At 44.3% G+C, this 20965-nt stretch overlaps 1 protein-coding gene across 4 annotated transcripts in view; it reads left to right on the forward strand.

The window, feature by feature from the left end:
- The first annotated feature begins 10516 nt into the window (after positions 1-10516).
- The window catches only part of HIPK3 (homeodomain interacting protein kinase 3), a 93092-nt gene continuing 82643 nt past the window's right edge, over positions 10517-20965 (forward strand). Inside the window, exon 1 of one of the 4 annotated variants that reach the window (XM_066638232.1) lies at positions 10517-10984. The gene's annotated coding sequence lies outside the window, so the exon portion shown is untranslated. The other 3 variants (XM_066638241.1, XM_066638250.1, XM_066638258.1) reach the window with 3 other exon arrangements.

Here is a 20965-nt window from a genome sequence, read left to right on the forward strand (position 1 = left end):
AAAAATCAGAGAACTAATTGCCTCAAGCCCTGAGGCTATTCAAAAATCAGATACTGTAGCTGCTAATTACCCTGCAAAGAGCTCAGCTCCTGCAGTTTGGAAGTGTGTGTAAATATAGGGAGATAAATGTTTCAGGGTCTTTTCAGGTTATTATTACTTATGAATGAATGACATTTTTTTTTCTAGATCTTTTTTAAAAGCCTGGTAAAGCTAGTTGGGTCCTGATACAGTCATTTTAAAAAGTTGGTCCCGCTGCTAAAAAGTTTGGGAACCACTACTTTAAACAATATCATGATGAGGTAGGAGTTACCACTGGTACCCAAGACCTCCTGGCACCTGATGTGACATGCCAAAGCTGCCCATCCTTACCTGATGATGTGCCAGTCTCCACTTTTCCTGCTCCCTGGATTAGAAACACAAGAGGACAGAGTGGATAAGGAAGCAAGATGGAGTAGAGAGAATGGTGGGCTAGAGCAGGTGAGTCAAACAAGGCCCTCTGGTTGGATGTGGTCCTCGGAAGCAATTTCTCCATCTTCCATTATAATTGGGCTCTCCCAGTAAGATAATTGGCCTCATATGTTTCATATCTTGAAAATATGAACAAGATTGGCACACTTTCTCTTCTGTTATTTGCAGCTAATGAGTTTCTATGTGTGAACAAAGTGCTTATTTCTGGCCATCATCTGCTTGATGATGTCACTTCTGGCTCTCAACAGGCCCTCTATATCAGGGGTCGGGCAACCTTAAACACTCAAAGAGCCATTTAGACCCATTTTCCGGAGGAAAAAAAAACCTCAGGAGCCACAAAACCCTTTTGACATCTAAAATGAAGATAATACTGAACATATAGTTTTTTTTAACCTTTATGCTCTTATAGGTCCTGTTTTTATAATGTAGCCCCCTCTTGTAGCTTTTAGTTAGTTTTGTCATACATTCTTGTCCTGTGTTTTCAGATGCCTGGTCCTCTATGGTGTTTTGCCTGATTCCAAGGCCATTCTCTGCCTGGAGAATTATGCCCACTTTAAGCAAATTAGCTCCCCTTCTTTCCCCCAACAAATGACCCTGGTTCTGCCCTGCACTCCTGCTGGACCCCACTTCCAGGGTAGCTCACCTGTTCAACCTGCAGAGGTCCTCTCTCCTGCCAGCAGCCTCCTGCCACTACAGCAGACCCTTGGTCCTCAGCAGGTCTTGGGCACAGCAGCCACACTTCAAACTCCAATATCTCCAGCAGTCCCTTAGTCACAAAGTCAGTCAGAGTATCCAGGGCAGAGTCCAAAGTCAGTCAGCCAAATCAGTCAGAGTATCAAAGTGAATAAGCCCAGTCAGACTCCTTCTCCAACCCACACCCCTCTTCCTGCTTCAGGTGCTCCTTATATCCCTGAGGGCCCTATTGCCTTCAAGTGGCTGCAGTTGTGCAGCACACTCTGCTGGATGCCCAGGCCTTACCCTTAAAGGGGCTACTGCTGACACCACATGCTACCGCCTCACCAGATCTTCCAGGATCCCAATACATATGGTGGTTATGACATCTGCTTATCTTACATGGATACTAAAGAACTCCCCCCACCTTCCAGAAGCGCCCTGCTGGAAGGAAAAAAGGACACAGACTCCAGAGGTGGGGAAGAGAAGAAGGGGGGGGGGCAGCCACAGGCCAGCTTCTGCCCTCCCTCACTCAGGTTGCAACCCTCTCCACACTATCCTGGGAGTAAGCCCCATTGGACTTCTGAGCAGACAAGTTGGTTGGAGCTCTCAGGTTGCAGTCCTCTCCACACTTTCCTGGGAGGAAGCTTCACTGACTACTTGTGAGTAGACCTGCATAGGAGGGGGCTGAGGCTACAGCCCTCCACACCTTCCTGGGTGTAGCCCAGGGACTACATCGGGGCTTACTCTCGAACAGACCTGCGCGGGGCTCCCACTGGCTCCAAGGCTGCCATCCCAGGCACCCTTTCCTGGGAGTAAGCTTCATCCGCTGTAATGGGGCTTACAACTGAGTAGACCCACAGGATGTCTCCTCAGCTGTGGAGGAAAAGCCTTTCCTTGCACTGAGTGGGGACCTGCTCAGGGAAAGGCAGGCTGCAAGGGCTTGCAATGGCTGAGGAGGAGGGAGGCTCAGGATTGGCTGGTCTGTCTGCCAGTGAAGGGCCCTGAGCCATTCCAACTGAAAAAGCCAGGAGCCTGCTGGATGCTGATTGGCTGAGCCTGCTGGAGAGTTGGGGAAGGGAAAAACAGGGAGCTTAAGCCTGCAGAGCAGGCAAAATTGAAAAGAGAAACCAATGTGGGGCAGGTGGGGGTGGAGGGAAGCAGCCTGCCCTCCCAGCACAGGTGCCTCCTGTTACCCCCTTTGCCACTTTCACCGGGAGGAGCCGCAGCAGACAGCTGAAAGAGCCACATTCGGCTCTAGAGCCGCAGGTTGCCAACCCCTGCTTTATATGAAACAAGTTTGATACCCTGGGCTAGACCATTTTCTTCCCCCTCTTTCTTTTCAATCCAGGGAGTGGGAGAAGCAGCAGCAGCAGCAGCAGCAGCAGCAGGCAGCGTGAGTGGGTAAATGGGAGGTAGGTTGCTTCTACCAATCTGGTGTCTGACACAACTGCTTTGGGTCCACCTCAAGGATGGCCCGGCCCTAATCCACTCACTGTAAATTAATTTTCCTCTGTTTTTTACAAATAAGACGATGGCGACAACAGTAACAATGTGCTAAAATTTGCTCCTCTTTGAAGAGTTTTAAATGTACACAATAAAGTTCATTATATTTTGTCACCTTGGACTGAAGGTTCCTCATTTTTACTTGTTGCAGATTTCTCTTATTGTCCTGTCAAAATTGGGGGAGTTGGCAACATTAAATGCTTAAGGTTGAAGATATAGGTACATGACAATGATCAAGCATTTGGGGGAAGGGAAAAAAGACCCAGTTTAGTTGTTTTCTCACCTAGCTATTTTAGTTGTTTGCATACCTGAAAAGAATCTTGCAATACCAGTTTTAACAGTTAATTCAGGGAGCTTAAATTTTCTTGTAAGCCAGGTCCAGTAAGTGTTATAGTTTGCAGTTGTGTATTCATGCCATAATTCTTGTTTTGAAAACAAAGAAGCATAACTGGCTTTCAGCAGGTGGTTATTTTCATTTCTAATGGATTAAAAAAAACACCTCTAGAGCTATTTTCTGACTTAGTGGATATTTACCAAGCTTCCTGCCAGCCTATAAATGTTTGCACATGAACATGGTTACTCATTAGCTTTCTTTAGAAAATGAGGGGCAATAATCATTTGGCAAAGTAGTTACAGTATGCTATGATTTAACTGAACAGGAATGACAAAGGACCCTTTTAAAGGATTTTGTTTGATGTCTTAAGAGCTGTTTTTCAGAAAGGTCTAATGCTGTATGAATAAAAATTGTTAAATTGTTTACTGGGCTGCAGGCTTATGTAGGTCTCCCATTGGGCAAGAACTTGGCTGGATCAAGGCTTACTGAGTGAATTCCTGCTTTGGAAGAAAAGGGGGTGTGTGGTAGGAAGTGGTGTAAGGGTAATAAAAGCAGGTTGATGCAATGTTCCAGCGGCTGGTGTCTGTACCACACACAGTGTATAAGAATAGAAATTGCATTAGACACAGGAGCTCTGATCCAGAGAAGCTTAAGTTCCTTCTGTTTGAGTAAGGGGAGTTTCACCTCCCCCCTTTTAGCCCTCTGCACCTCTACCCAAAGTTTTGGCACCCTTGGAGTAGTGATGCAAGGAGGTGCCACTACATGGCAGAACTGCAACCCTCCCCCCACATACCCAAAATCACTTTGCTCATACACATAATCTGAATTTTCTAGATCCAAGCCTGCTGTTTTAGGGAGCTACCCAAAGCGCCTTAGGTGAAAAGTGCTATACTGTGACTATCATTTAAAAACAAGAGGGCATGATCAGTAAATTGTCTCCAGATACTGCTGGAAGGCCTTTTGGGAATCCTTTGCCACATACAAAACATGACATTCTTGTCCTTTGTCTTAATCAACCATTCATATCAATGTGGATATGCCAATCCCTTCTTGGCAAGGTTGCATAGGCACTGGAAAATTAGTTAGGATTGGGCTGCTATTTGCATTAGATAAGGTGTGGCCAACCTGAGGCAGGCATGTCAGGACCACTTTCTAAGTGGCACACACAGAGTTCTCATATATTTTTGAAAAGCATTTAAATAATTACAAAGAAAGCACTGTAGCAGTTTATAGTTTGCTTGATTTCTTTGCAGCTCCTTAAACAGCATGCCCCCAAGTTTCTAGTGCTGCAATGAGTGCACTCAGGGTGCCATGTCTACTCTGCTTAATATGCTTTGGCTGGAAAACAGGAGGAAGGCAGGGAAACAAAGATGGACAGGACATAAAGTCAATATGATGGATGCTAGTGAGCTGCATTCTGGTAACTGTTAGGTCACTCACTTACCCAAGAAGGCAAGATTGGTGGAGCACTGAAGAAGTGACATGCTGGCAGGAGAAGCAGGGCAATGCAAAGATGGCCAATGAGATCAGCAAAGCCCAGGGGCCCATCCAGTGGAAAAAAACCAAAGAGATCCTGGCTAAGATCATTTTTGAGGACAAGAAGGTGAGCAGGCAGAGGGGGGTTGGGTTGGGTTGGGCTGTGAAGAAGGGCAATGCATCTTATATGGACCTCAGAATGAATCCTGCTGGGCTGGACTAAAGGTCCATGCAGGCCACCTTTGGGTCTCATCAGTAGTCAGTCAAGTGTCTTTTGAAAGCCTCAAATAGGCAGCAGTCATCTTAAGTGTTTCTTGCTCTTAAGCTTCTGGCACTTGGAGATAGACTCTCCTTGAACTTGGAGGCTCTATTTAGCTATCATGGTAAACGCTAAAGGTGATGCTAAGGTGGAGTGGCATGTTCAAAATTTCCTACCATGTGGTGTGGCCACCCCTGCTTTAGATGATCTTGAGTATGCATTTGAAGGTGCACTAAGTGAAAAGGACTTGTGTGTGGTTTACCAGACTACTGATTCCTTTGAATTTTAATTGCATAACTCTAAAGAAATTATGACCAAAGCTAAAAGGTTTCAAAACAGTTCTTCCCCAGAACTCTGTTCACAAAACTGGCAGGTATCCTGTCTTCAGGAATAATGATGCAGTCATTTCCCTCACAGCAGAAAGCAGGAAACTTCAAATGAGCAATGCTTCAGAATGTAAAGCTATCAGGTAAAATTGTTAAAGTAAAGTAAGGACTATTGAATTCCAGAAAGGGAAATTCTCTTAAAAGGCCTCCAGCAGTATATTTCACTGGAAAAAGCTGGAAAAAGGACCAGGGAAAACCTCTCTCTATCACTAGTTCTGTGTGTTATGTGATAGGTAAATAACTGCTGCTTCCACCTTTTCTCTTAACAGCATTCATCTGCAAAAAGTCCCTTCTGTAGAGAGAGATCCCACCTGTTGTACAGATGGAACATTAATCTGGGATGCAGGACAGCTGGCTGAGAAGGGAGACATGAGAAGGGGACGCTGAGGCTCTTGCCCCCTTTCTTTCCAACAAACTCTTGTTCCTTTAACAGCTGGCATCCATGGCTGGCAATAATCCAATATCCCTGTTCAATTTCTTATTACCGCACCTGTCCCCCTTCTTAGGAAAGGCTGCCCCTGTTGAACTTTTGACTGTCAAGCAGCTCCTGAAGATATAGAAGTCCTGCAACCCCCAACCCCCACAAACACAGCAGTGAAGGCCTCAGGGTAGAGAAAAGAATGGCAGTGGGCATTTTTGGAAGGAAGATAAATACAGAGCAGGGTACACATGCAGACTCTTTTTTTATAGCATCCATATACCTGGGGCTAGTTTTAACACCCTGTGATGATTAAGCTCCCTCCCAGCACACATATATATACTTGGTAATTATGTTGTCTCTCTGTTATTCAACCATATAAGAGCAGCACATGCACTCAAAATGGACAAAGTGTATGTATGTCAACTAATTGGTTTCTATATATGCTTATAACGTAAGGTGAATTTGTGTCTTTAACTAGTCATTGTCCATCTGAACACAGCTTTCACAAGTTTCCTAGCCTAGCACTTACCTAGCATCCGATGAATTAGGGTGTTCCAAGATGATAAAAAAACACTAGAGGTGTTTTTTTGAATTTTATTTTGTTCTACACATTAATGCTGTCCTTATTCAGTGGTAATTGTGTGTTATCTATCTTCATAAGAAAAGGGGAAGGCAAGCATTTCCAAGCCCAGGCTTCATCACCCTCCCTATCTCTTTGTGTCACCATTGCCAATTTGCCAATGATTTAAGACGGATGAAGGGAAATATTTTTCATTGTCAGTGGATGCTGGATAATGGCCACTATTGTAACAGGCTTCTAAAAAGACTAGGTTAATTCACAAAAGATAAGTGATTGGCCATGACAGCCAAGACTGGATGTTAAAAAAATGTCAAAACTGTTGCTATTTGAACAAAACATAAATATTTATTTCATGTTCAAAGGTACTATATACTAATTACTAGATGCTGGGGCAAATGAGTCATGATGGTTATAACAATCACTCAGCTTGCAAGCTTCCTTGAAGCATTTGCCAGACCACTGTTAAAAAAAATCTTTGAACCTTGAGTATAAGAGAAGGTGTGGCAGCTCTTAAGAAATACAGTATGGTTAGATAACTTTACAAGACCCATTATATAAGGGTGCATTTATAGTTGTGGTATACCACCACCTCACCTCCCCTGCACACTTGCTGTTGTAGACTAGAATCTAAAATTTTCTTTTAATTGAAATGTGGGGCAGTGTGCTCACAGAGGCATTGTAAGTATCTTGAGGGTGACCATAAGAGGGGGTTAATGACTTCAGGACAGGAGTATAATCTGTGTGAACATAAAATGGTGGGTGGGTTCAAACATTAATTCAGAGCGTTTTGGCACTCATTATTTCTCTGCATGCTAGTAGTTCAAGATAGAAGGTGGATGCATTTACGAGGTTTAATTCTATTAAATAATTTTTGAGCCTTTCTCTTGCCCTGTTAATATGAAGGTGTGTTAATGCAGAAGAGAAGTACTCCTAGTATGAATGATGAGCAGGCCATTACAAGCAAACCAAAGCAAGAACCGTTTTCAGCCTCAAATCTGAAAACTAAAAAAATAAACAAAACCGAAAACATTTTCAAATGCACAGTCTAGCCCAGGGATCTCCAAACTGCCCTGCCCACCACAAGATTTTATCTCGCCCTCAGCAACTTGTCTTTTTTGTCAGAGCATTTGCTAATGTTTGATATTTTTACTTGATTTCTCAGTTTAAGCATGACATTATTTTTTTGTAATTGTCACATTTCTCTTTCTTCTGAATCATATCATGCTCATTACAAAAAAAGATCGCAGTAAAACTTATTCATTCATTTAAATTTCATTCATTCATTTATAAAACTGACTTTGGGGGGAGAGGTCTGCAAAAATGTACAAAATATACGATGTGGCTATGATGTGGCCCTTATACTGAAAAGTTTGGAGATCTCTAGTCTAGCCCAGGAAAGTGTGGTTGGTGGGGAGGCAGGTGAGGCAGTCCTTTGAAAAGTGCCGCTGCCATGTAAGATGCCGAAGCACCCATGACCCATGCACTCTGCACTATCTCCCTCTTTGCTATGCATGTGGGTTGTGGGTGCTTGGGTGCCTCACAGGGCAGTGATGCTTTTCAAAGGACTCTAGTGGGGAAGCTCCCCCTCACCTTCCTCCCCTACCCACTGCCTCCCTAGCCACATGTGGGTTGTATGTGCATGCACAACTCACACAGTGGCAGCACTTTTTGAAGGCTCTGCCTCATCTGCTTCCATCTGACTCCTTTGGAGTGTGAGGCCATCTGCCTGCCTGTTTGACCCTTGCCCAGCTTGGCTGATAAGAACTGCCCGGGGTGGACTGGCTAAGTGGACAGGGAGGGTGGTCAACTCTTCTTTGATGGAGGGGATGTTGCCACTCGCTTTGAAACGGGCGGTGGTTCGCCCCCTCCTGAAGAAGCCCTCCCTGGATTCCTCTGTGTTGGATAACTACCGGCCAGTCTCCAACATCCCGTTTCTGGGCAAGATAATTGAGCGGGTGGTGGCGGCCCAACTCCGGAGGGTCTTGAATGAAACAGATTATCTGGATCCTTTTCAATCTGGTTTCAGGCCGGGCTTTGGGATGGAAACTGCCTTGGTGGATGACCTACGCCGGGGACTGGACAGGGGGAGTACGTCCCTGTTGGTCCTGCTGGACTTCTCAGGGCTTTCGATACCATCGACCATGGTATCCTTCTGGGCCAATTGGCTGAGTTGGGAGTTGGAGGCACTGTTTTGCGGTGGTTCCGCTCCTACTTGGAGGGTCAGTCCCAGATGGTGGTGCTGGGGGATGCCTGTTCGACACCCTGGCCTTTGAGGTGCGGGGTGCCGCAGGGTTCAATTCTGTCCCCATGCTATTTAATATCTACATGAAACCGTTGGGAGAGGTCATCCAGGGGTTTGGAGTAGGGCATCAATATGCTGATGACACCGAGCTCTATCTCTCCTTTCCTCCAGATTCCAGGGTGGCGGTTGAGGGCCTGGAGCGCTGTCTGGAAGCAGTGAGGATCTGGATGTGGGCTAACAAGCTGAAATTAAATCTGGATAAGACAGAGGCTCTCTTGGTTCGGAAATCCTTGATGCAGGTACTGGACTATCGGCTTGCTCTGAATGGGGTTGCACTCCCTCTGAAGGAGCAGGTCTGCAGCTTGGGGGTCCACCTGGACTTGCAGCTGCTCCTGGATTCCCAGGTGGCGGCTGTGGCTAGGGGGTCCTTCGCTCAGCTTCAGCTAGTGCGCCAGCTGCGGCCGTACTTGGATTGTGCAGACCTGGCCACGGTGATCCATGCTACGGTGACATCGAGGTTAGATTATTATAACACGCTTTATGTGGGGCTGCCCCTGAAGACGGTCCGGAAACTGCAATTAGTGCAGAATGCGGCGGCCCGTGTGGTCACTGGAGCTAGGCGGTTTGACTCTGTCAGCCCGCTTCTCCGGGGGCTACATTGGCTGCCCATTCGTTTCCGGGCCCAATTCAAGGTGCTAGTTTTGACCTTTAAAGCCCTATACTGCTCTGGGCCAGGGTATCTTAGAGACCGCCTACTTCCGCACAATCCGGCTCGTCCTCTTAGGTCATCAGAGAAGGCCTTTTTACAAGTGCCACCGCCTAACGAGATACATGGGGCGGCGGCAAGAAATAGGGCCTTCTCAGTAGTGGCACCAACGTTATGGCACTCCCTTCCCCTTGACTTGACAACAGCTCCCTCTCTTGAGACTTTTCGGAGAGGCCTGAAGACCCTTCTGTTTAAACAAGCCTTCTGAGTTCATGGCCTTTTTAACATCTTTTAGTATTTTTTATAGGCCTGATTCCTCTATGATCTGCTGCTTTATGCTCTTTTTATCTGACTACTGTTTTTATGGTATCTGTTAATGTGTTTTTAATATGTTTTTTATCTGTTGGTTCAATTATGTTTTTAATCTGTTTTTAACATGTTGTAAGCCGCCCTGGGTCCCTTTTAGGGAGAAGGGTGGGATATAAATAAAGTCTATTATTATTATTATTACCCACCACACCTCCCTGGTGCTAGCCAATGGATGCTTTACAAACCCAGAAAAGTGGGAATAGGTGAAAACATTGGCCAGAATATGTGCCTGTGCCTTGTTGTGCCGGCAGTGTTGTTATGTATACTTAAGTGGAAGTAAGCCCCATTGAATTTCATACGGTTTACTTCTGAAAAGTAAAGATTAACATAAGAACCTAAAAAGAGCCCTGCTGGATCAGGCCACAGGTCCATCTAGTCCAGCTTTCTATCTCAGAGTGGTCCACCAGATGCCTCAGGATGCACACAAGACAAAGAGACCTGCGTTCTGGTGCCCTACCTTGCATATGGCATTCTGAGGTAGCCTAAAATGAAGAGGTTGCACATACCAATCACTGTTTGTAATTTGCGATGGACTTTTCCTCCAGAAATGTGTCCAATCCCCTTTTAAAGGCATACAGGCCAGATGCCATCACCACACCCTGTGGCAAGGAGTTCCACAGACTAATTACACACCAGGGCACAAGGACTTGGACTGCAAATGACACACATGGGATGGGATTCCCCACTCTTGGTCAGAGAAAGAGGTTTCGTGAGGAGAAGAAGGCTGCAATCCTATCCACAAATACCTGGGAGTAAGTTCCATTAACTATAATGAGATTTAGTTCTGAGTAGACAGGCATAGGATTGGGCTCTGAGACTGCAATCTTATCCACACTTATGTGGGAGTAAGCCCCATTGACAATAACTGGGCTTACTTGTGAGTAGACAGGCACAGGACCAGGCTCTGAGGCTGCAGTCCCATCCACACTTCCCTGGGAGTAAGCCCCATTGACAAAGGGGCTTACTTGTGAGTAGACTTGGCGGGGCTCTGAGGCTCGGCGCATGGAGCTGCGTCCCTGGCGGAGGAGGCGGGCCCAGCCCTCAGAACTGCAGCCGGGGGCGGGCGGGAACCAGCCGCTGGCGCTGCGGCTGCGGAAGGGGCGGCTTGCCTGTCGGCGTCGGGAGAGCCCCGGAGGCTGGAGCGGAGCCGAGGCGTGTCGGAGCGAGGCTGAGGCTGCCTCAGAGGCCGGGAGCGAGGTGGGCGGCGACGACTGCCACGGAGGCCGCCCCCGGGCCCCGCCGAGCGAGGAGCGGGAGAGCCGCCGGAGTGGCGGCCTCGGCGGAGGAAGTGGCGGCTGCGGCGGAGGGCGGAGCGGCGGCTGCAGGCTGGGTCGCTCCCCGGGACGATGAGGCGGAGGCCCGGGGGGCCGAGCGGGCTGAGCCGGGGCGCCTTCCTCGCAGCCGCCAGGGCAAGATGGCAGCGGCCGAGGCGGAGGCGGCAGCAGCAGCAGCAGCAGCCAGAGGCTGAGCCCTGCCTGGGAGGCGCCTCCTCGTAGCAGCGCTCCGGACATGCTGAGGGCGGCGGCGGCGGCGGCGGGGACTGTAGCGTCGCCCGAGCAGTGAAGGTGAGAGGAGGAAGGCGACCCGCCTCCTCTCCCAGCCCACCTCTGGAGCCAGGAGGTGGCTTGTCACCCGCGGTGGACTCTCCTCCAGGCCACCGCCGTCACCCCATCCGGTGGCAAGGAGTTCCACAGGTTAATTCCGCAGACCAGCTCTGTGCCTGAGCGGTTGGGAGTAACAGCGAAGGGGCTGCCGAGCCAGGGGAGGAGAAAGCAAATCGAGCCGCTATTTCAGCACCTTCGCCCCCAAACTCCACAGGCCTCGCCAGGGTGTTCCTGTTCACCCCTTTCTTCCACGCAGAGAGCTGAAGTGGGCCGGTCTTGGCTGCTGGCAGGGCTTTCCTGTAAGATCTGTACGGTGGGATCCCGTTTGGTTGGGTATTTCTTTGCCTCGTGTGCTTTGAACCTCTGGAACTCCTTGCCACAGGATGTGGTGGCGGCTTATGGCCTGGATGCCTTTAAAAGGGGATTGGGCAAATTTATGGGAGGAAAAGTCTATCACAAGTTACAAGCTGTGATGGGTTTGTGCAACCTCCTGGTTTTAGAAGTAGGTTGTCCATGAATGCCAGATTCAAGGGACCAGGATGCAGGTCTCTTGTTGTCTTGTGTGATCCCTGAGGCATCTGGTGGGCCACTGTGAGATACAGCAAGCTGGACTAGATGGGCCTGTGGCCTGACCCAGTGGGACCCTCTTATGTTCTTAACCCTCCACCATGGTGCCTGTAGCTGCAATTCGATGCATGCTTCCCTAGGAGTCAGCCCCACTGAACTCAGTGGAACTTAATTCTGAGTATTAGGATTGGGCTGTCTGGCTGCAATCCTATGCACACTTTCCTGAGAGTAAGCCCCACTGACTATAACTGTGGATCCAGTAATTTTCTCAAACTATTTGCTTCCTTTTTTGTTATAAATGGGTTGTTGGTTGTTGTAAGCAACATTACTTGCAATTTGATCCTAATGTGGTTTCCTCAGGAGCAAATTCTGTTTGAGACTTTTATTCCCAGAGTGATGCATTTGGGAATAGTGCTTTAAAGCCCAATTTTAACAAGTCACATTATGTTCAATGGGGCTTACTCCCAGGAAGGTGTGCATAGGATTGTATCCTTAATTCTTAACTTTTATCTGGCCCTGCTTACCAGAACTCAGCTAGAGTTTGAACTCTGAGGAATGACACCAGGATGAGTTCTGGGACATGGGAAGTAGTTGTGGTTGAGAGTATCTTTGACCATGTGCAGAGTACTCACTGTTTCACATCAAGTCATCCTAACTGATCCCCTGTGCTTTCTGAAGTTAGAGGACAGGTTGCAATGTGGATTTGAACCCCCATCTCTTTCTGGAAAGCAACAGCTGCTGACCGTGGATGGGGCTTGGCTCCAATCTACTCCTAACATCTGATGAACTTGTTCACTGGGAGCCTAATTCAATGTATGTCAATTCATTAAGTCCCCTTATAGTCAATGGGGCTCACTCCCAGGTGAGTGTGGATAGGATTGCAGCCTAAGACTGCAATCCTATGCACACTTTCCTGAGAGTAAGCTCAGTTGAAGACAATGGGACATTTCTGAGTAGACAAGCATAGGATTGTGCTCTGAGGCAGCAAGTGTTGCCTTTTATTGCTGTTTGACAGCTTAATTTTCTAAATTCTCTCCTCTTCAGCATTGTTGCTGTTTCCTTGTGTAAACTCACAAAATTGAACTAGGAAAATAATAGCCTGGCTGGCAGGCTGGCTGGCACTGAACAGATCTGAAAGCCAACAGATTAGTGTATAAATAGCTCAACCCCATTCTGCCTATGGCCGTCCCATTCTTACTTGTTTTCTGTGGCGTTTTTCCGATGGCAACCAGAAATTTCGCTTTTGTGCCTCTCTCTTCCTCCCTGTCCATTGCACTTGTTTGCTAGGTGAGCCTGTGTAAAACTAACCTTTAGGATCCCTGTGTTTGGAAGAAGAAATATGAACCAAGTGCTCCGCTTGCAACTTGCTAGAGCAGCAGGAAGGCGTGGTCGCTGCCTACTCCTGTTACAAGGGATTATTGCTTCCCTTTGGGACTCAGAGGTAATTTGCAACTGTAGTTTTGGGAAAGTAATGTCTACTTCCATGTCAGAGAAGGAAAAGACCAACTTAAAATGGTACGTGGAGTGATCACTTTGGACTGGCAACAGTTCAAACCGAAGGGTGCTTAAAGCTGAAGACAAATTTAACCCTATTTCACTTGGATTCTTTCTGTGAAACGTTGTGTGTTTTGGTTTATTTTTCTTCCCACAACTGTGTCTTTATTTTGCTTGCTATGAAGAAGGCGATTGCGAAATGTTGCTATTGGAACTGACTGGCACCTTGGTTAGTAGTTTTTGTTGCTTGGTTACTAGTTTATATACCTTTTGGGCAGCAACTTTGTGAAGTATATGGCATTTTAATTTTGGTTTTAATTACATATACACGTTTTACATCTAAATACTTGGTTTGGTAATTCATAACCTGTTGTATCAATTCAAAAAGTCTAATATAGTAAGGTATTAAACATTTCTTTTAATGAAGTGTTTAACTCAGGAGAAGATTGTGCCTGTTTTATAAGCTAAACATTGAGTTCTCTTGGCCGGAGACGTTGGTGTCTTATTCTCATGTGCCTTGTGAAACCGAATACTTGGATGTGGATGAAGCTAATTTTGTAAATGCACTTATATTAAGCAATGCCTAGCACTAGGTGCTATATAAATTGTACTTCTAAATCTCTGGCTCTTTGTTCTGTAATATTAGAAATATAAATTACACATGTAGAAATCTAGTTTGTGACCATGGACTTCTACTCTGTGTGTCAACAAGTATCAGTACTTGTTAGTTTGTTGTATAATGGGTTAAGGCTGTTATAATCTTATTTTTGTGGAGATAAAAATGAATCTTGAGATTGGGTTTGTAACCTTCCTTTACTCTGTTCTTTACTTCCTTTAAAAGTAGGTCAGCTGCAGTATAACTAACATTAACTGAAAACTGTAGTTTCTTAGCTGTAATAAGGCTTGGTGTCATTTAATTATTTCATGTACACGTCATATATTGTAGTGGCGATCTGTACACTATTAAAAGTTTGCTTGTTGGAAACCTATCAAATGAATAGTTACAGAAGAAATTGTATGACGTTAAGGCTATAGAGTTAACTTAAGTGCCTAATTTTAATGAATGTGTCATCAGGCAAACAGATTAAGAGGCATGTAACTAGGTCAGAGCTCTAGTATGGAGAAGTGTGTGAATGAGCCAAAGACTTTTAAAGGTGAGTATTCCATGGAAAAATATTGTATTGGTCACACAATTCTGGCACATTAAGGATACATTTATAATATGCAGAATCATTATATCCTGTAGATAAGAATATCATGTTCATTGTTTAGAGTAATTAAAATACACTCTTATGCATGTTTACTTAATGGAACTTTTAAATTCAGTGAAACATTAACAAGAATGCGTGCATAGAATTGCAGGCTAAATTTAAAGTTTTAAAAGCATCTCAAACTGTGATGTGCTGTATATGTCAAAAGCAAAGGGAATGCTCATTAGTGTACAATATTATTATTAATAAGGATATTTATGTACAACTTAAGTTCCCAAATCGGTTTTCATAAGAGAAGGAATGACAGTGGTATACTTATCGTTAAAATCAAGTACTTTTCTGTGTTAATAATTTATAAAAGGTCAGTTGAAGCTAGAGAAAAAGCACAGAATTCTTAGTTGTTAGTTTTTAGGAATTTCTAGTTTGAACTAACAGTTATGTAGGTGTTTGTATTAGACAAAGTAAAATGGGCTGCTTTGAATGCCTGTGAGGAAGATAAAGCAGGGTATAAATTTGTAAATAATGATTTCATGTTGTGCAGGGAACATGTGCAGTGTAAAGACTTTTGGAAATGCTTTAAAGACAAACATTCACTGGATATATTTTCCTAAATAAATTTTTAACAATCCAAAGTGTTGAAAAAGAACCAAGAAGTCATTTAGTCCAACCCCTGTCCAGAGGTAGGTTCAGAAACTGGATGCCTTTGAGTAGAATCCCCTGAATCATACTCTTTTGCATTCTGGTGGTCATCTCAAAAGTGTGTAAAGGGGATGACATTTGTGGCAAGGTGGACTTGGTTTATATCAATAATTTATAATTTAGCTAAAGTTTCCTAGTTAATATTTCTTGGTCAAGTCTGCATACAAATTGGTTACTATAACAATTAAAACATACTGGCTTATAACCAGATAGTTCCTTTATACTACCTTGGAGCACAGTTCACAATCTCTTGTCATTAAACCCTTTTGTAGTACAAAATGTGAATGGGGGGGCAAATGTGAAACAAAAGATTTCTGTTTGACACAGTATTTGCGTATTCAGGGGCACAAAGTTAGATCAAGTATTTGAAGGCAAAGTGCCTGGAACTTTAGAGAAGGCAGGATTGGTACTTACTGGGCAGAACAAAGTGTTTCCCATGAGATAGAAAATTAAATTTCTGTCTTTTTGACTGACATGTTTTGATGATTTCCACAGTAATACAATACATGATGGTTGTGTCTTGTATAGTGCTTGGCCTCCCGAGGTAGATATTCTTGCCACTGGTTTTTTCTTTTTCTCAGGCTTAACCTACATACACATTGAGGAACGTACCTATAATATGATAGTTTCTTCTGCTTTATTTTTAACCCACTTTTGCCCAGTCCTCAGGTGTACACATTTGGTCCCTCTTGTGTATATGCAACATTGGGCAGAAATGGCTTAAATCTACAGCAGTGGTGCAGGCTAGAAAAAAATGTACAGGAAGTACAATGCTATGCATATCTGCACAGAAATAAGCCCCATTGAATTCAATGGGACTTATTCCCAGGTCCGTTTGTATAGGACTACAGCCTTTATCCTTTCCTCTTCTATAATTTTATAATCCAAAATCATCTTTCCCAATCTGCTATTTCATGCAAAGACCTGGGCCTTGTTTTTCTGCCCACCTGATTGCATTCATAAATTGCCCTTCCCTAGAAATCTACAGGTGTCCCCTTGTATCCACAGGGGATCTGTTCCAGGGCCTCCCATGGATAAGGGGGGGGAGTTACTTGTAGTTACTTATAACACTTAGTGCACCCAATATTTCTGAGATCTTCCAAAAAAGCACATTACAGAAGCATCTGAGTAGGTTATTCATGTTTGATTGCTAAGCTGCTCTTCTACCACTTATGAAATCTTTGTAAAGCAGCCTTGCAAACAGGTCTCTATTAGTTATTGGTTTGTCTGCCCACACATATATGTAGGTTAGTCATTTGTGATACATGGTTGATTTGAAATGGAGAACCGTAATATGTTTTCTTCAAACTTGTTGAAGCTTCCCTGTCTGATTGCTGGAAGCAACTCCTACTTCTAGTGACTGGGCAAGTAGCTATTTACAAGTCTGTTGTAATGCTTTATTTTTATCTCTCTTGTAATTTAATCCATTGCTCTTGTTTTGTCTTTATTCTTTCCCTTTTTAAATTAGGAAACAGTTATGTCACACTTGTAATTATCTTCTCAAGGCTAAGTCAAGCAGTACTTTTATTTTCCAGGCAATAGTTCTGCTTGATGACTCTGATTAATGGAATCTTAAATAGCATTTACTGATTGTGCTTCAGCATCGCACCCTGAACTGGTTGTGTGTTGCTAACCCAAATGAGATTGCAATATACAGATATGCATCACTTTATGATGCATATCTGTTCTGCAAAATACATCTTTAGGTGCCTTCATCATTATGCAAACATCATATTGGCATCCAGGTAGTGCCTTGCAGAGTTATGTCTGGTATCTGCTGTTACCCTCTAAAAATCAGGTCACAACCCACAGTTTTGGGAACCGCAGCTCCATTATTGGGACCACCATTGTATATGCAATCAGTCATTGACAGACATGTCGTTATGCAGTGCATACCTGTAATTTTTTCTTAAGGATGGTTGGTTAGCCTTTTGATTTCTTGAGCCTATGCTAACATGACATTGCAACTTGTTTTAGAATAAATTTAGGATCTCTAAGGGTTAGAACAAAAACATAACAATGCAAATTTTTGGATATAGCCTTTTTGTTGGAAATTTGTCTGCCCTAATTGAAATACAGTACAGGTCCAACCTTATTACACACAGATTTTTTTATACACGGATTTAACTCTGCACGAATGGCCACTGCAAATGAGCAGGACTGTGCTGATCCTTGGAAAAGGAGAAAAATGCATCCCTTAAAATCACAGTTTTATAAACTGATTTTCTTACTGTTGTGGAAAGACAATCAGGCAAACGATCATTCCATTCTTAAGCTGACCCAGGCAAAGATAGGGGGCTCTTTGCATTTCTGATTGCTGACTGCCTCTCTACAACAATAAAAAAGCTGTTTTTAAACCACAATTGTAAAGGGATGAACTCTTTTTAATTTTTTAAACTGCTTTTATTTAACACTTTATGGTATCAGCAGGGAGTCCCATAATCAAACCCCTGCAGATGTTGAGCCATGACCTTATTCCATTAGGAGCAATGGAGGGGCAAGAAACCTGGAAGTGGGTCCTTAATCTATTTTTCCACTTTTTTTTAATCCACATATTTTTTTTATCCACTAGGGGTTCTGGAACAGAACCCCAGTGGGTAATGAGGGATGATTTGTATTGGTAGATATGCAAAATAGGTAATTGATTATAGCATTGATGAATGTTGCCTCTGTTTTCAGCAGTTCTGTTTTGTAACTTTGCTTCTACATCCAAATGTTCTAAAAATACCACAGAGAGGAGACAACCTACTAGAATGCACCTGGCATTTAAGCATTCTGCAAGTTGAGCTTTAAGAATTGTATAGTTGGGCAGCACGGACATCAGCTATGGGAACAGCTAAGTGTTCCCTTTAAAAAAATTAACAGGAGAAGGTTGGTGCAGTAATTTTTACCAAATGAAAACCTGGAGGTTTCCTTTTCCATCATGAAACTTTTGAAATAACAGTAGCTTTTACATAAGTAGCAGAGACCCTGTATACAAGTAAAAACTAGTCCTCTGTAAACACTTGCCATTCTGTTCTCTTGTGGAAAACCTCACTTTGCTATATGGAATTGTGGTGGAATAAAAAATATTAAGGCCAACTCTTTAAATGTATTCTTCATATCACTCACCTCTCCTTGCTGAATAACCAACATAGGCTTTTTCTATACTTATTGCAGTGTGATGACATTGTTATCAATGGTTTGCTGTAGAAAATGTTCTGGGTTCAGCCTTTGTTGAGAGCTGAGTTGTTTTTGTGATGTGAGCACATAGTGCACTGCATGGTGTGTTTACATCATGCCGAAATTTGTGGGATTACAGCTTGGCTCTGTAGTGTAGCTTTAACTATTCATCTTGCTGAGTCTCTCCATCTTATTAAATGTTATTAAAATACTTTTCTGTTAGTAACAGTTTGTTCTGATTATTTAATCTATGTAATGTGTGCTATGGGCAAGAGAAATGTGTAAAGTTGAGTGAAATATGTTTTTAGTTGCTAAAAACATTAGGATGTGTAAGAAAGGCAAGAAAAGTTGTGAAATATTTTGAAGAAATTAAATTTGTAAGAAGTTAGGTAAAGATGTTCTCGGTAAATTAAAGAATGGCTTGGGGTAGCCTAGAGGAAAGGTTAAACCTCTTTATTGGTATGATGATCTTGAATATGTGTTCTAATAGTTCCGCTTACAGTGCGGGCATAGTGTTGCAATTGGAAATGCTCATGCACCATAACTGAGACACCCCTTCCTAGACCTTTTATTTGTTGACACATATTGTATGAGCAGTTTTAGTCTTGTTTCAGAAATTATTAAAAGTATAGTTATAGGCATGTATAACTTATTTTTTGTTGGTTTGTAAAATGCAATAGACCAGTGGTTCTCACCCTTTTTAACCCAGGACCCACTTCTGAGAATGACAATCTGTCTGGGACCCACCAGAAGTGATGTCATCAACCTGGAAGTGATGTCATGGCAGGAAGTGACATCACTGTGATATCAGAGCCGGACGTGATTTCATCAAACAGGAAGTGACATCACTGTTGTTACCTAGGAATTCAAACTGTAAATGACAAGAGAAAATATTCCAGCCCAGAAGCTTCTTCCAATTCTCCCCCCCCCCCGCTACCATTGTACCATACCAGAAGTAAGCCCTTCTTACTGCCCATTGTGTTAAGTTCGGAACATCATTTAATGTAGCTTTGTGAAATTCCCCAAAAGGAAAGGTCCTTAAATCTTATTACTCACTCCCTGGAACTAGCCTGGGTCATGGTACTTCGGAGACAAGGATGCCACCAGGTGAAACAGTGTTTGGGCGGGCATAGGGCAATGTGGACGTAAGGCTCCTGAGTTCACAAAATTAATGACATGGTTCTGTGCTCTGAAAAGGTCTGGTGTTTATATTTAAAAAGCAGTTATCCATTTCTACTGAATATCTTAATGCTTCCAGGAATAAATATGAAAGTTTAACAACCTGCATCTATAAAACCACCACCAAGAAGTAAGAAGTTTTAAACATATGCCAGAACTGTCAGCTGGCAACAATAAAGCAAAATTGGTGAAAGACCATGTCAGAGCTATAATTCTCTGAAGACTGAACCAGAGATACAAGCAAGGAGTGAGCCTTGTGGGCTTTGAAATCACTCAGCTGCCAGGACAGCCACCACCATTCCCATCATCAGTAATGCACCCCATTTCACAAATTACCCTGAAGCTTCCTAATGCTTCTCTGCCACATACACTGACTTTTCTTTCAGTTAATTTCACATACAAACCTAAAGATAACCAAAGTCATGGAAATGGAAGTGACGTAAGAGGTCATCTAGTCCACCCCCCTGTCTGTAGCTTCTCAGGCATATGCTCAGTGCTTACTTTCAGCCCATTTCACACACAACCCTGAAGATCACCAAAATCATGGAATGATCTAAAAGGTCTTCTAGTCCATCCTCTGTCTCTAGCTTCTCAGACACATGTTCAGTGCAGAAGAGATGACCAAGGCATTTGGAGAGATGTATCATATCTGTTTGACTACTTTTAATGGTGTGCATCAGAGAAGTGTGGGGCGGGGCCATGAATCATTCCCCTCACAGCTGGGAAGATAGGGATACCCTGCTGTTCTCTTCCCAGCTGCTGAAAGGAGCCAAACAGTGGGGTAGCTATATTGGGAGCGCTCCTGGCCTCTCCACACACTCTCTCGCCTGGCTGAGTGCGTGGCAGCAGAGTGTGGGCGGTGAAGCCTCTGCCGCCGCCACCCGTGGTCCCCACTCCAGGGCGCTTTTCCACTCCCCCTCTTGCCTGGCTGAGCATGTGGCAGCAGAGTGTGGGCACTGAAGCCACCACCCATGGTTCCCACTCGGTGCTTTTCCACTCCCCCTCTTGCCTGCCTAAGATTAAAGGGAGCCAAACAGAGGGGTCCTGCATGCCCCCAAGAATGAGGGAGCACTCACATGAAAATCTCCAAGCAAGCTCTCCTCTCCCTTCCTTTGAATGGGGCTGGGCAGCAGCACACTCACAGAGGAAAAGTGGTACGCTGCCTGTCCTGCGCATGTGCAAGCTGTTCTTTCTGTTTGTTTACTCTGTGCCTGAAAGCCTAAAATAGCTCCTCAAGGGTCTGTTTGCCCTTTTTCAAATGGCGCCGCCTGGGTCTATTTGCCCTTTTTAAAAATTGCAATGTCTGGGTCTACTTGCCCTTTCTCAAAGTGTCACCACCTGAGTCACTTTGTCCTTTTCCAAAATGGTGCTGCCCAGGTCTGCCCTTTTTCAAAATGGCGCCCCCGACTTCATTTTGCCCTTTTTCAAGAAGGCCATCTTATCGCGACCCACCAGAAATTCAATCATGACCCACCGAGTGGGTCGCGACCCACAGCTTGAGAAGCTCTGCAATAGACATTACAGTGTGTGGGTGTGTGTGTGTGATTTTCATAATACTGTACACTCTTCAGCACGCTGTGCTAGGAATGTATGTGCTATAGCATGCCCTTAACTGCTTTCCCTGAAGCAA

The sequence above is a fragment of the Tiliqua scincoides genome, chromosome 1 (genome assembly GCF_035046505.1).
Source record: "Tiliqua scincoides isolate rTilSci1 chromosome 1, rTilSci1.hap2, whole genome shotgun sequence".
NCBI classification, from domain to species: Eukaryota; Metazoa; Chordata; class Lepidosauria; order Squamata; family Scincidae; genus Tiliqua; species Tiliqua scincoides.